Source organism: Notechis scutatus, chromosome 4, assembly GCF_049901735.1.
Source record: "Notechis scutatus isolate UNSWTSFEM ecotype Mainland chromosome 4, rNotScu1.2, whole genome shotgun sequence".
NCBI lineage: Eukaryota > Metazoa > Chordata > Lepidosauria > Squamata > Elapidae > Notechis > Notechis scutatus.
The window spans coordinates 131,147,787-131,162,576 of NC_142012.1; the positions used below are offsets into that span (position 1 = coordinate 131,147,787).

Sequence of the window (14,790 nt, forward strand, 5' to 3'; positions counted from 1 at the left end):
GGGAACCCAAGAGCATCTCATCATCCTACAAAATCTATGCAGAGGTCAAGAAGCCACAGTCCAAATGGTGAATGATCAAATAGAGTAGTTCTAGCTCAAGAAAAAAAAATAACTCTGAATGTAGGCCACTTAGACATATTACTCTCCTTAAGACCCATGTGAAGACCTAGCTCTGGATAAGGCTCTAAGACTGAGAAAGATGGAAGGAAAGAGAAGATAACTAGCAACAAGGTGGATAGACTTAGTTAAGTAGTGATGAATACACTACTGGAAGAGCTGAAGACAGATCATCATGGAGAATATCTAAATTATATGATTCATAGGTGGCAAAAACTTGATGACATGTAATCAGATCAATTAAATTTTGGTTTTTAAAATTATTTTTCTTTTGGAGGCTTTTTATTTAATTCCAACATTGTCTTTCTTTTCTTCTTAGCTCATTCACTCTTTAATATATTTGTTTTGTGATTCAATCCTTATTGTCTCTGAATTATAAATACCTCAGAATACTTCATTTGTTCTATATATTTTTCTATCCATTCAATATTCATTTATCACCCGTTTTTATTGTTAAAAAGAAAGAAAAAATAAAGCCATGCCTCTATCATGATTGTCGAAGGAATCACACAGTTGCTTTCTAATTGTGCCTAATTCTTTTTACTTAATAGTATTTCATAGAGATATAAAAATATAGACTTCTTGTCTACCAGCAATTGCATTACTTAACATTTGTCTATATATCCCCCCCTTTCAGTAAACATTTTTCTCTGTTTTGTTTTTTTTTGGCTATTATATCATTTGCACTTGTTCATTTTCTCTATAACATATACCTATTTCATTCTTTGATTTGTTAATTTTCAGATGTATACTCGTGATTGTAGCATTCAGGTTCTCATCCAACAGCTGGATGTCATTTGCATGCAAAAACTTCAGTATCCCTGATTCACCTCTAACTTCAGGATAAAAATTCTGTTTACATTTATTCATAATCCATTAAACAGTCAAAGGGGCATCATACATCCCAGTTCAAAGAGAAATAATTTATTACACACTCCATTAATTATGCACATACTTCTCCATTATATACAGTATTGCCGTAATCACATTCAAACTAATTTTCTACTCCATGTCACATGAAACATTTCCTAATTCAAGCCTATTTACTTTATTACATGTCTTAACAAAGTGATGTAAACTTTCCCCACATTCATACTTTTCTGAATTGGTGAAAAACCAAAATTCTGGGTTGCACACCTTGTGCAAAATATAAAGCCATATTGCACCTTTTTACAGTAATTATATATTGTGATTGCTATCTCTCATACTAATACAGGTAATGCTTGATTTATGAACAGAATTGAGCCTAAAATTTATGTTACTGTATTTTAAATTGTTTTATATATTGTGGTCCCACATTGTAGACAATGATAAGAAATATCTGTTAAATATATTTTTCTGTTTTGCCCAAACCAGGAATGTGTTTTATACTTTAGAACAAAATTGGATGGTAAATCATCACTGAAACCGGTGCAATCATTATTCCTTTACATCCTTTACCTAAAAAGTGCAGAGTTAACAGTGAATGAATGGTTGCATTCCAGTAATCATGTAGCTGGTTCTTGTCTTATTACATATAATATTTGGGTTGACATCAACAGGATTGTTAAAATGACTTTGAACAATCACAGTGCATTATATGCTTTGCTTGTTATATATTTTCAGTGTCTATAATATATCAAAGTATCAGTAATTGGATTCTCTAGTAAGGGAGCTAGTTAACAAAAATTATACCAGTCTGCAAGGAGAAACTTATACCTCATCTGCTGCGATATATTGTTGATGTATTGTCTATCAATACATGAATTAGCGTTTTTTTTCTGAGAAGCAGGTAAGAAGACTTTGAACTATATTGTCAGAGTTCTTGGGGTTGTTTTGTTTGTAATGTGGTGTGATTACAGTATGTGCTATCAAGTCATTGCTGATTCTTAGCAGCCACATAGATTGCAACCTATTTTTGTATTTTTTCCTTTTAAAAAAGTATGTATTTTTAAGTTTTAATTATTTAAATGCAGACTATCATGATTCACATATATTAAGCCGTCATTGCATAAACTACAATACCTAATTTACATAATATACAAGCCATAGTTTATAAATGACAATATGGATGCATAAACCATAAGCTAGCCATAAATAAACTATGATTTAGTATTAATGAAGATTTAGGTGAGTACCAGCAAACATTCAAAAATAAGTTCAAGAATGATTATATAGTGCAGAGAACTGAAGATGCTAATATGATTCTTAGCATTCTGGTTATTGAAACCAGAATGAAGGCAGCTGTGTGAAGTGAATCTCACCATTTCAAGCTCTGAATTACAGGTATGAAAATCTTCAGTTTGTAGAATGTGGTTGTCAAAAACAATTCCCATTGAGAACTTGACAGCTGTTGCTAGCAGATTTGAACAGTGCCATGTTGGGGATCATTTTTAAATGATCGCTGATTGAACTATATTCCCTGCAACATGCCATTATTGTGTTTGGCTCTTTATTGTTTTGGAGGGGTGGAGGACTAGAATGTGCTTAAAATCTATTCCATCGTTCCAGCAATGTAGTTTACAACTGCCATTTAACCATACCATTGCTACTTTTAATGGTTTTCTCTACTCTTGCTTACAACCAACCTCTGAAACATAGCTTCAGTATGTTTTGCACAGTGGTTAAATGTGTTAACAAGTTATTCCCAAGTGGCTATCAGGGATTTTGTATATTAAAAGTATCTTGGAATTCCAGAAAAAATATTGAATGTGGAAAACCTTAAGGGCCAACAATGAACAGTGTGTGCAGAGCAGGTAGAGGGGGACATATCCTCCAAGAATATTAACCTAAAAGTATCTCCAAGTCCTATGAAACTATTCTGTAATCTGTTCACACAATACATTAAGTTAAAATGTAATGGACTAGTAGTTTGTGTATTCTGTACAGTGTATTCTGTCAATCCATACAAATTAAGTCAGTAAATTTTAATCCCGTTAACCATGAATATGCGAACCCAGCCGGCGAATTTAAGAATAAAGCTTGCAGTTCGTGTTTGCTAGTAAGTCGGTCTTGCGAATCTCATGTAACTTATTCCAATGTTTTACTTCTGATTTAACATAAATCAAGTAATTTGTTAACAAAAATAGATTCGCCCTAGATATGATTGGCGTCTCCATACATTACAACTTGGACCGATGTGCTTGCTTACATGTCATTGCTACTCGTGCTCTTCTGGGCAGCTGGGAAACCAGACCAGCAGACAGAGTTGAATAGTGGTGTAGAGCGTTACGAAGCAGTGCTTCCACTCTCACCGAAGCTTTGCGGTTGCTCTCAGCTGGGCCGGGCCTTTCCAGGAAAGGAAAGGGAAGGGGCTCGGCTTTTCTGACGTGTGAGTTCGGGATTGGCAATTTCTGTCTCATATAGCAGACGAGAAGGTGCCTCACCGCTTTCTCGGGAGCGCTTCGGGGCTTCTCAAGCAGAGCGAGCTTAGCAGGCACGGGCCGGAGTGAGTGCCACGTAGGGGGGCAATCGGGTGGGCCAACGAGAAGGGGATCAAATTGCTGGGGAGGGAAACAACCCGGGGGTCGATCGCTTCGGCAGCGGAAAATACAGAGCCTTGCTCGATGCCTTAGAAAGAGGAAAGGGGTCGGGCGGGATTGCCGACGTGGAGGTAGAGGAGGAGGTGCTGGCACCGGGTGCCCTTCTGTGTCCTCCAGTATAGCTGCGCCTCGGTCTCTCTCTTATTTCCTTAGTAGTCAGAAACTAATCCGAGCCGGGCGCACTCTTCGCGTCTGGCCGCTCTCTTGAAGAGGAGAAGGGGGGCGGGGAAACGGATCGGACTACGTGTCATAGGCGCACACGAGCCGGATCTTCTCCCCCTCCCGACTCAGCCGCAAAACTTTTGCACTAACTTTGCTGCCTAGATTCTTCCTGGATCTACGAGGAGACGTGGAGGAAAAAGTAAGCCTACCTGGCTTCAGGTTATACTGTTAGGAGAAAGGGAGGGGGAACGCGATTTGGGACATGGTTGCACTCTGTCTTTCTCCTTCGATTTACTTTGGACTGGGCCCCTGGCAGCTTTCCTAATCTGGAAGACTTAAGTAGCCATCATGCCAGTTAGTCCCGTGGCTCTTTCCACAGTTAGTTCCAGAGCATAGAGCAGACTTGGAAGCATCCATTAGGGGATACTCTTCAGGCTTCCCCCTCCCCTTGGAGATGTGGCAAAGAGAACGTGGCAAATAGAGACAGTAAAGGATTGATTTCTGGCGTGGTGGTAGACCAGAAAGTGGTGGTTGACCTCCATGATAGTGTCTAGAAATCGTGAGGGAGTTGTTTGCTGTCTTCACCATTGTGATATTCATAAGGTCAGTGTTGCATGCAAGTAGGCAGAAGTGATTGCTTGCACAAGGAACTGCCATTTCCTTCACTAACTTGATCACCTGCATTCTCCCTCCAGCCAGAATAGTAGGAATTGAGCCCCATGGAATCTACATGTCCTTTCTTCTGCATTGCCAGAAGTAGAGAATGAGGGTTGCATGGGGAAGGTAGTTTGTCTTGTAAGATGAAGGCATTTGGTTTGCTATGTTCTTTGGGCCTAGTTGTATTTGCCAGAAAATTTACAGCCCATATGACACTGCTATCTGATGAATATGATCAGTATTCAGCTTCTAAATAACTTTGAAGTTTTAAGATGGGCGGACACGCATTTGCCTCCTGCTTTTGTGACAGTCACCTCCCTCCAATGTTAAGAAATAAGGTAGGAGTTGTTTGGCAGCTTGGTGCACAAGGTAATTGGCAATGCATTACCCTTTTCAGGCTCTCCACTTCCAAAGCTAGAAACACAGAAGGCGGGATAAGAATTGGACACAATATCCAGCATCTTTAGTTGACTAGTTTAATTTGGTATCTAGGTCAGTTGAAAAAGAACAAATACCACATTAGTTCCAATCCTCACCAATGTGTGATCCAGAAGCTAAAGGCAAAACAGCAGGCAGGAGTATGTAGTTCCTGAATCTTGCTCTCTCTTTAGGTACTGCTAGGAGAGGATTGGCTCTACAGAAGCAAATCTTTTTGCAGTATGCAAAAGCATTGAGGGCAGGAAGGTAGAATTTGTGTACTCCAAGTATTCTGAATTCCCAGCAGTTCTCATCATAGGCCACACTAGCTGGGATTACTAAAACTTGCAGAGTCCTATAGTTTTTCTGTGCATGTAGTGTTTTGGTAATGTATTAGTTAATTTCTTTTGTGCTGACTATAGAGGTGGAAATGTTCAAGTCTGATTTCCTTGCTCTGAGAAGTCCAGTTCTTTCAAATTCTCTGCTGTCTTTTTATAAAAGAAGGTGAATAGGTGGGTGTAATATAACTCAAGCTGATCTGTAAGTCTCTGGGCAGCATTATGCTTCATTTTCTAAACTGAGAGGGCAGTTAAGTAATTGGAGATAGTAGCATTTCTGTGCAACCATACCCAAGTTTGCATGATAGGACATATAAGCGACTGTTCATTACTTTTGGTGTTGGTGGCTCTCCTGAAGCTTTAAGATGAGGATACTGAAAGCTTGGATAGTTTTGATTCTATTTCCTTTAATTTGAGCTTCTATATCTGTTGGCAAATTTCAGATCTCACACACACAGGCCTGACCTTAACAGATTCATTTTTATGGACTATTGCCTTTAAGTTTATATGGGCATTTTTACAGGGATTACTGTAAATTACTGTAGAAATGCCATTTTTTAAAAAAATCATTCAAAACACACATACTCGGAGTTTATGAAATTTCATTTTTGTAATATTCATTGAAATAAGCCTTCTTGACAGTCTCCAGTTATTTCACGAAAAACCCTGTGCCTTCCTGGCAAACATATAGTTCCATAAGTGGGTTATTGCAAAGTTTAATTATATATTTTGACTTTTTTTTTCAGCAGATATATAAGAATTGTGTACAAGAATCTAAGGAAAGTGGGGATGTGTATTACAAAATCTGTATTCTGTTACTTAGTGACATAGAATGAGAATGGTTGACTTAGAATAATTCCTTGCTCTAAAAGTGGTTCATATGCAAAAGTAGTGTTGAAATCCATCATAGAGGCCATCCTATTCTGTTGATGTTCTTGGACTGGGTGTTGTCTCACAAGGGTGTATATATTTTTGTGTGTAGCAATAAAATGTCAGAGTAGTATGTTAACGAATTGAACGTTTTCAGTTCATTCATTCACCGAGTTTTCAATGTTTTTTGTGGCTGGCCACAGATTTGGAAGTAAATTGATGTCATATCTGAAAGCATATTTATGATTTTGCTGATCTGGCAACTCTCCATTTCTTTAATGTCAGTTCGGATTTGATCTTTGCATGGAAAGCTATGGTTTTTTTTTTACAATTTTCCCCCATTTTAAAGTGTTGGAATTTGTGTTAAGATTTCAGATATCACCAGATAGAGACCAGTGACAGATGTTTAGCAATTGAGAATTTATGCTTTAGTCATTTACTGTTTGGATTATTGCAAATGTACTTTATATGGGACCGCGCTTGAAGACTATCTGGAGGTTGCAACTTGTCCGGAATGCAGCAGCGTTCAATTTTGGGTGACCCAGTTCACCTGAGTAATACCATTGTTCTGTGAGATATGTTCCTTCCAGTTTCTTTCCAGGTGCAATTCAAGGTGCTGCTTTATATGCCAAAGGGCCAGGTTACTTCTCAAACTGCCTTTCTGTCATGCGCCTGTTGGAATCTGATTCCGAGGGAGAGGTGAAACAACTTTCAGGGAGTGGAAGTATGGCTCCGGTGGTTGTGGAAGAAACTGGGGAAGGGCACAGTCTGGCTCGGCATTCAGAGGAAGACCAGGCCCACCCACTCTTCATCCTAGGGCACGCAGGGAGGAACGAGTAAGGGAACAAGGTAGGTTACGATTACGGGGGAGAAAAAGGCCCTAATTCCCTTCATTAGCTGCAGCTGGGAAAACAGGATAGAGTGTTTGCGCACAGCTCCTTGCTGGAAGCAAAGCATGAATTATTTTGGTTTGTCAAGTCTTATCTGAGTTCTGGCATCCTCCCAACTGTGTGTTTCATTATCTTTTGAAGTCTTCAATTCCTTATCTTTTGAAGTCTTCAATTCCTTATCCTGCCCTGTCTCGTTAATTGCTGCAGTGTGGTTTGTATTGGTTTTTGTTTATAGTTTATATGTACTTTGGGTTCAGATGGAATTTCTTCCCTTTAAAAACTGTTCTTGGGAGAGTTTTTTCTCCAGCCAATGATAACTGGAAATTGGGGCCAAGTTGGAGGTATTAAAGAGACTTTACCTATTTTTGTGATTTTGTTGCTTTTGTGCCACGTCCTGGGTCATCACACTTTCCCTGAATGGATCAGCCCATCCTAATAGGTTAAATAAAGTAGATGTGGTCCCCTCCCTTAAATGTTGTCATATGATGGGACCTCGGAAGTGTGCTTTCTCTGTGAATGCCCCAAGCCTTTGGAACAGCCTCCCACCTGAGATCAGGGACTTCTACCATTTTAACCTTCTGAAGGCTGTGAACATTTGGTTCTTCCTCCTTTCCAAGCATGGCTAAGATGGGTTGAGCTATGAGAATGTTTCGTCTGCACTTAAGGAGAAGAGTACTTTTGTTTTTAACTGATTTATGGATTGCTGTGAGCCATCTAAAATCATTGCATGAGCTAGGACAGCCATATAAGTTTTATAAATCTGTTGGGTGAACTAGTAAAAATTTGTGATAGGAGATTTTTTTCCTTTTTATGTAATTTCAACAATGTTTAAGGCTTGATATAGGTCAGGTTCTATATAATCCTGATTAGTTTAGTGGGCTGTAGATGCAGATTACTAAAGAAATAACTGCTCTTTAGAATACCAGCATTATTGTTTCTGGTTAAAAGAGCTGTTTGTTTCCTACTGACCTATAGAATTGTTTAATAAGAAATGTAGAAAAGCATGACTTCAGTTATCTTGAAGTCTTACTTGATGATGCCTAGAACATAGTCTTCAATTTGATAACTATTGCTGATCTGACAGTCTAACATAAAAGTCACCTGTGACATTAAACTGCAAACTCTTATATTTTACTAATTTCTTTTGTAATGCTAGTGTGATAAATAGTGCTGTTTTTTTGGTTGTATTAAGTAATATCTCCACAGGTATTATAGCATTGCTATACTTCCTAGATACAGATTTAATATTACAAATTTTGTCAGTTACAAAACTTTACCACTGTGATACATGATTTAGAAAAATGTTGGTACAGGTAATGCTGAGGTGGCATTTATGAAAATTACACCTGGTTCTTTGCTGATACTTATATTGTGAAAGACACTCTGAAGTGATAGGAATGTATGTCTATCTTCTTCCAAACATATTTGAATGTGTATTAATTTATAATTTTTTGTGGGAGGTAAGATCAGTTAAAATGTTTAAAGATTCTGGATTGAGAAAAACAGGATTTTTAATATTTCAAATCAGAATTATTACTCGCTATCCTTTCTTATTTGACTTCATTAAATATCAATGTTTCTGATCTACTAAAAGCTTCCACAAGCAAAAAATCTTCTCTTGCAGATGTGATTGAAATGGATGGTCTTGAATCATTTGCAAAGATTTGTGGGAAGCCATTTGTAATTTGAATTTTGTCTTTCTGTTGTGTCCTTCCTGGAGTTTGAATATTCATTCAATTATATTAAATGTTACAATTTTTCATACATAAATGTATGAGATATGTATATGTATATGAAAATGAAATCAGTTTTATCATTTCCTAACAGTTATGAAATGATAATATTCCAAAGAAAGTTTGTCTCTTATTTTTCTGATAGGCTTATGTCCAAATATTATGGAGGATAGAATATGTCTGCACATATTTAAATCTTTTTCTAGTTCTCCACCTTTCACCATAATTATTTCATAATTCTAAAGATATGCTTGAGCGTATATTTGGCTATGCCCAAAATCCCAGGACTATAAACTTGAAAGGGAAGTTGAGGAAAAAATGGAAGATCATGATTGTGTCAAATTACTTCAGCATGTCTTTGTAGTCTCAGGGTCAAACACAACTTGAGGGATATTTTACATATTTTCTAAATAGGACATTCTAGTTAGGACTAGAATGGGAAGAATCTGTTAGTTTCTGTCAAAGAAAATACACTGCTCAAAAAAATAAAGGGAACACTTAAACAACACAATGTAACTCCAAGTCAATCACACTTCTGTGAAATCAAACTGTCCACTTAGGTAGCAACACTGATTGACAATCAATTTCGCATGCTGTTGTGCAAATGGAATAGACAACAGGTGGAAAGCATAGGCAGTTAGCAAGACATCCCCAATAAAGGAGTGGTTCTGCAGGTGGTGACCACAGACCACTTCTCAGTTCCTATGCTTTCTGGCTGATGGTTTGGTCACTTTTGAATGCTGGTGGGTGCTTTCACTCTAGTGGTAGCATGAGACAGAGTCTACAAGCCACACAAGTGGCTCAGGTAGTGCAGCTCATCCAGGACAGCACATCAATGCGAGCTGTGGCAAGAAGGTTTGCTGTGTCTGTCAGCGTAGTGTCCAGAGCATGGAGGCGCTACCAGGAGACAGGCCAGTACATCAGGAGACATGGAGGAGGCCGTAGGAGGGCAACAACCCAGCATCAGGACCGCTACCTCCACCTTTGTGCAAGGAGGGACAGGAGGAACACTGCCAGAGCCCTGCAAAATGACCTCCAGCGGGCCACAAATGTGCATGTGGCTGCTCAAACGGTCAGAAACAGACTCCATGAGGGTGGTATAAGGGCCCAACATCCACAGGTGGGGGTTGTGCTTACAGCCCAACACCGTGCAGGACGTTTGGCATTTGCCAGAGAGCACCAAGATTGGCAAATTCGCCACTGGTGCCCTGTGCTCTTCACAGATGAAAGCAGGTTCACACTGAGCACATGTGACAGACGTGACAGGGTCTGGAGACGCCGTGGAGAATGTTCTGCTGCCTGCAACATCCTCCAGCATGACCGGTTTGGCAGTGGGTCAGTAATGGTATGGGGTGGCATTTCTTTAGGGGGCCGCACAGCCCTCCATGTGCTCGCCAGAGGTAGCCTGACTGCCATTAGGTACCGAGATGAGATCCTCAGACCTCTTGTGAGACCATATGCTGGTGCGGTTGGCCCTGGGTTCCTCCTAATGCACGACAATGCTAGACCTCATGTGGCTGGAGTGTGTCAGCAGATCCTGCAAGATGAAGGCATTGATGCTATGGACTGGCCCGCCCATTCCCCAGACCTGAATCCAATTGAGCACATCTGGGACATCATGTATCGCTCCATCCACCAATGCCAGGTTGCACCACAGACTGTCCAGGAGTTGGGGGATGCTTTAGTCCAGGTGTGGGAGGAGATCCCTCAGGAGACCATCCGCCACCTCATCAGGAGCATGCCCAGGCATTGTAGGGAGGTCATACAGGCACGTGGAGGCCACACGCACTACTGAGCCTCATTTTGACTTGTTTTAAGGACATTACATCAAAGTTGGATCAGCCTATAGTGTTTTTTTCCACTTTAATTTTGAGTGTAAATCCAGACCTCAATGGGTTGCTAAATTTGATTTCCATTGATAATTTTTGTGTGATTTTGTTGTCAGCACATTCAACTATGTGATGAACAAAGTATTTCATAAGAATATTTCATTCATTCAGATCTAGGATGTCTTATTTTTGTGTTCCCTTTATTTTTTTGAGCAGTGTAGTTTCTATAGGGAAATTGGAAAGAGGGATTTTGCATTTACTTGCACACAATGTACTTTGAATCTTTCCCATAATGTCTTTCAACCTTCTAGAGTAGCCATTGAGGGCATAGGGGCTGTGGGAAAGAGAAAGAACATAAATGGAAGTTGGGATTGTATCCATTTTTCAAGTTGATATTAGAAATATGTAATCCTATACCTAGTTAATAGAAAATGAACGCCATAAACCAGGGGTCGCCAACCTTTTGGACTTCAGGAACCACCAACTCATAATTTTAAATCTCGGGGACCACTAATATGAATTTTGACTGAAGGTGGCTTGCTGATGTTGGTGGGAGAGAGAGGGGGGGAGGGAGGGAGAGAGAGAGAGAGAGAGAGAGAGAGAGAGAGATCTGATCTAACCTCTTTCTCCCTCCCCTCTCTTTCATACACAAACACACACAAACACACAGAGGCAGGGATGGGATTCAAATTTCTTAACCGGTTCTGGGCGTGGCCTAATTTGTGGGTGTGGCTTGGTGGTCATGTGGCTGCCTGCGCATGGCTTGTTTATATATATATATATATAATTTTATTATAATAATTATTATATTATAATATATATATAAGAAAGCAGATGCTAGCACATTATCTGAGGGAATTAAAGATTTTTTGGGAAAGGGGGAAAGAATATAAAGTTGATTTATTTGACCAAGGTTAAAATAGGTTGCTATCCCTAGTAATATTTGATTGATTTCTGAATGGGACTGGGATGATATTTTAAAGATTCTTTGTATGTATGAGAAATTAGATGGGGGATAGAGAGTTCAGTTGTTAAACTTTAAGTTTATCTGATTAATAAATGTACAAGAAAAGATTTAAAGTAGGTTTATCAGCTGGTAATAGTTCTGTTGCTTTTTCTGATAACCCTTAATGGATTTTTGCTAATTAAGATAGAGTGATGCTTTAAAGATCTGTTTGCATACAATGTATGGGATGAAGAGATGGTTTGTTGTATTATAAGAAGTGATAGGTTTATTTTTTAGTATTTTAGTATTTATTTGATTTGTCAGTTGCTTACAAGATACAAGTATAAGAATAAATATAGTTTTGAATACATGAGATAGATGCTTATAAGAAAAAATAAAAAATAATAGGACAGGGATGATAGGCACAATTGGTGCACTTATGCACGTCCCCTACAGCAGGGGTCCTCAACCACCGGGCCGCGGACCGGTACCGGTCCGTGGAGCACTCTGTACCGGGCCGCAAAGAAAAAATTTTTTTAAAAAATGGCGGCTTTCTTCGCCTTCAGTGAATGCTGCTGGGATCGGGGATCAAGGACACAAATGAGAGAAGGGAAGGGAGGAAGCAACCGAAGCCTGTCCTGCTCTCTGGCTCAGCGGCTTCGGTTTCCTCCCGCCTCGTTCCTCTTTCAGTCGCTCTCTCGCTGCTCCACCAGCCCAGGAAGAAACTGCTTCAAAGAAGCCGGGGGGGTGGTGGCTTTTCCTGTCGCCGCAGCGCCTCCAAAGCACCCGTTCACCCCCGCCCGCCCGCGGTTCAATTCAGTGCCCCGTTCTGCCTGCCTGCCTGTTTGGTTGTTTGGGAGCAGCTTCGGCTGAGAATAATAACTATTCGCCTCTTTTTATCAGCCAAAGCTGCTCCAAAATGAAGAAGGCAGGCAGGCAGGCAGAACGGAGCACTGTGGATTGAACCGCGTGCGGGCGGGGTGGGTTTGGGGGTAAACGGGCGCTTCGGAGGAGCTGCGGCGACAGGAAAAGCCACCCCCCCGGCTTCTTTGAAGCAGTTTCTTCCTGGGCTGGTGGAGCAGCGAGAGAGCGACTGAGAGAGGAACGAGGCAGACACCTGAGGGAGGGAGGGAGACACCTGAGGGATGGGGCTGAGGGAGGCAGGGCCGAGGCGCTCCCTGAACTTGGTGGTTTGCTGGCAGACATTTTATTACCCGACTAGGTAACAACATCAGATGTTACCTAGTCAGGTAATGAAACGTCTGCAAGCAAACCACCAAACTCGGATTCTCCCCCCTCCCCGGTCCTTGAAAAAGTGTTTGTGCTTGAAACTGGTCCCTGGTACAAAAAAGGTTGGGGACCACTGCCCTACAGGCCTCTTAGGAAGGGGGTGAGGTCAATAGTAGACAGTCTAAGGTTAAAGTTTTTGGGGTTTGGGGAAGAAACCACAGAGTCAGCTAGAGTATTCCAAACATTGACCACTCTGTTGCTGAAGTAGTGTTTTCTGCAGTCAAGTTTGGTGCGGTTAACCTTGAGTTTGTATCTATTGTTTGCTCTTGTATTGTTAGGATTGAAGCTGAAGTGTTCATTTGCAGGTAGGACATTGCAATGTATGACCGGAGGCAGCGTAGTTCTAGGTTTTCTAGATCTAGAGTTTCAAGTCTGGTGGCATATGATATTCTACAATATTCTACAATGAGTAGAGGAGTGGAGAACTCTTCTTGTGAAATATTTCTGGACTTTTTCAATTGTGTTAATATCAAATACATGATATGGATTCCAGACTGATGAGCTGTATTCAAGTATAGGTCTAGCAAATGTTTTGTATGCTCTAGTCTAGTTAGTAGTGTGATATTACCAGAGAAGAAGTTTGTTTGGTTTGTTGTATTATCAGACATGGTGATAGGTTTATTCATGTAATTTTATCCAACCTTTATTATTTGTATAAATAACTCAAGACAGTGAACATACATAGTATTCCTTTCTACTCCAGTTTTCTCTACAAAAACACTTGCTGGGGACAAAGAATTAAGCTATTTTTCTTTTTCTTTTTTCTTCTTTTCTGTATTTTTTAATTTTTCTCTTTTATACTTTTTATTATTTTTATCTGTACAAATTTTAATACCTTTTTAATGAAAATACTGGACTTAGTAGAGGTGGAAGTTGATGCTTTAGAATAGGGGGGGTCCCCAATCTCCAGGCCACAGCCCAGGGCAGGTGTGCAGCCTGTTGGGAATTGGGCTGTGCAAGCAGCTAGTGGGTGTGTGAGGCTACTTTTGCACAAGCAGCAAATGAACATGCAAAACCATCACCTCTCCCTCCCCACCGCCACCAGTCCGGAAAGGTTGGGGACCCCTGGTTTAGAAGAGGGAGCTGTGTGCTTCAGTTTTGCAGTCTATTCTTGTTCCTCCAGTTTGTTTAACGAGACAATATGTTGCAATATGTAATGCCTTGTTTAGTTATTGAATTAACATCTCACTGATATAGTAATTTATTAAATATTTGATTTCAGTAGACTTTCCAAGTTGTGGAATTGGCAAATACTGAGGTTGCATCTTTATTTATTTGGTTGATTGATTGATTGTCTGCCTATCTTACCACAACTTAACTCTGGGTGGCTTACAGTATTAAAAGGATAAAATTATATACAACTTATACATAATACAAACAAAGTATAATAAAAATAAATATAAAAATATAAATACCCTAAATAAAAGGAGGGAGGGAGAGAGTAGGATAAACGGGGGGTGGGGGTGGGATCTGTTATTAATCTGTCAATAATAAATTTAATTGGGAAGCTGGCTCCTCTGTCTTTATCCTTTCTGAAGCCATTAGGATCTATGAATTATTTTCATACTTGAACAAATAGAAATAGGTTAGTGGTTGAGGAGGTGGGATTGAGAACATATAGGGATCCCAGATGGAAGTCAAGTATGTGCAGCTTTGTCTTTTATTGGACATTATGTTAGTCTATAATGAGTTTTATCAAGATAGTTGATAAAGCTATTTAGCAATTTTTAATGTATTCAATTCTAAGGTTTCAGGCAGTGCACAGCAAATAGGTAAAAAAAAGATTAAAACAATCATATTCCTGGCTGAATTCATAAGTCATAAACAAAGTTTATAAACCACAGGGTCTGGTTTCATACACCAAAGTAAACCAAATAAACATTGCAATTCATATAATTTTAATAACTTCTCTGGTTTAGTATGAGAACTAAACCAGAAACACCTTTCTTCCTTTAATGAAGATGACTTTATCCAGACAGAGAGCCGTGTCTGCTCTTTTGTTTATCTTTTAACCATTGTT

The 14,790-nt window shown here is 39.7% G+C and overlaps 1 protein-coding gene across 3 annotated transcripts in view; it reads left to right on the plus strand.

Moving 5' to 3' along the window:
* Nucleotides 1–14,790, plus strand: part of HDLBP (high density lipoprotein binding protein) — a 61,050-nt gene that overhangs the window by 2,770 nt on the left and 43,490 nt on the right. The window contains exon 1 of one of the 3 annotated variants that reach the window (XM_026694876.2): nucleotides 3,484–3,999. The exons of 1 other annotated variant lie outside the window; for it this stretch is intronic. The gene's annotated coding sequence lies outside the window, so the exon portion shown is untranslated. Of the gene's footprint in view, nucleotides 1–3,483; nucleotides 4,000–14,790 lie in introns of those variants that run through there. One more of the 3 variants, XM_026694859.2, reaches the window with a different exon arrangement.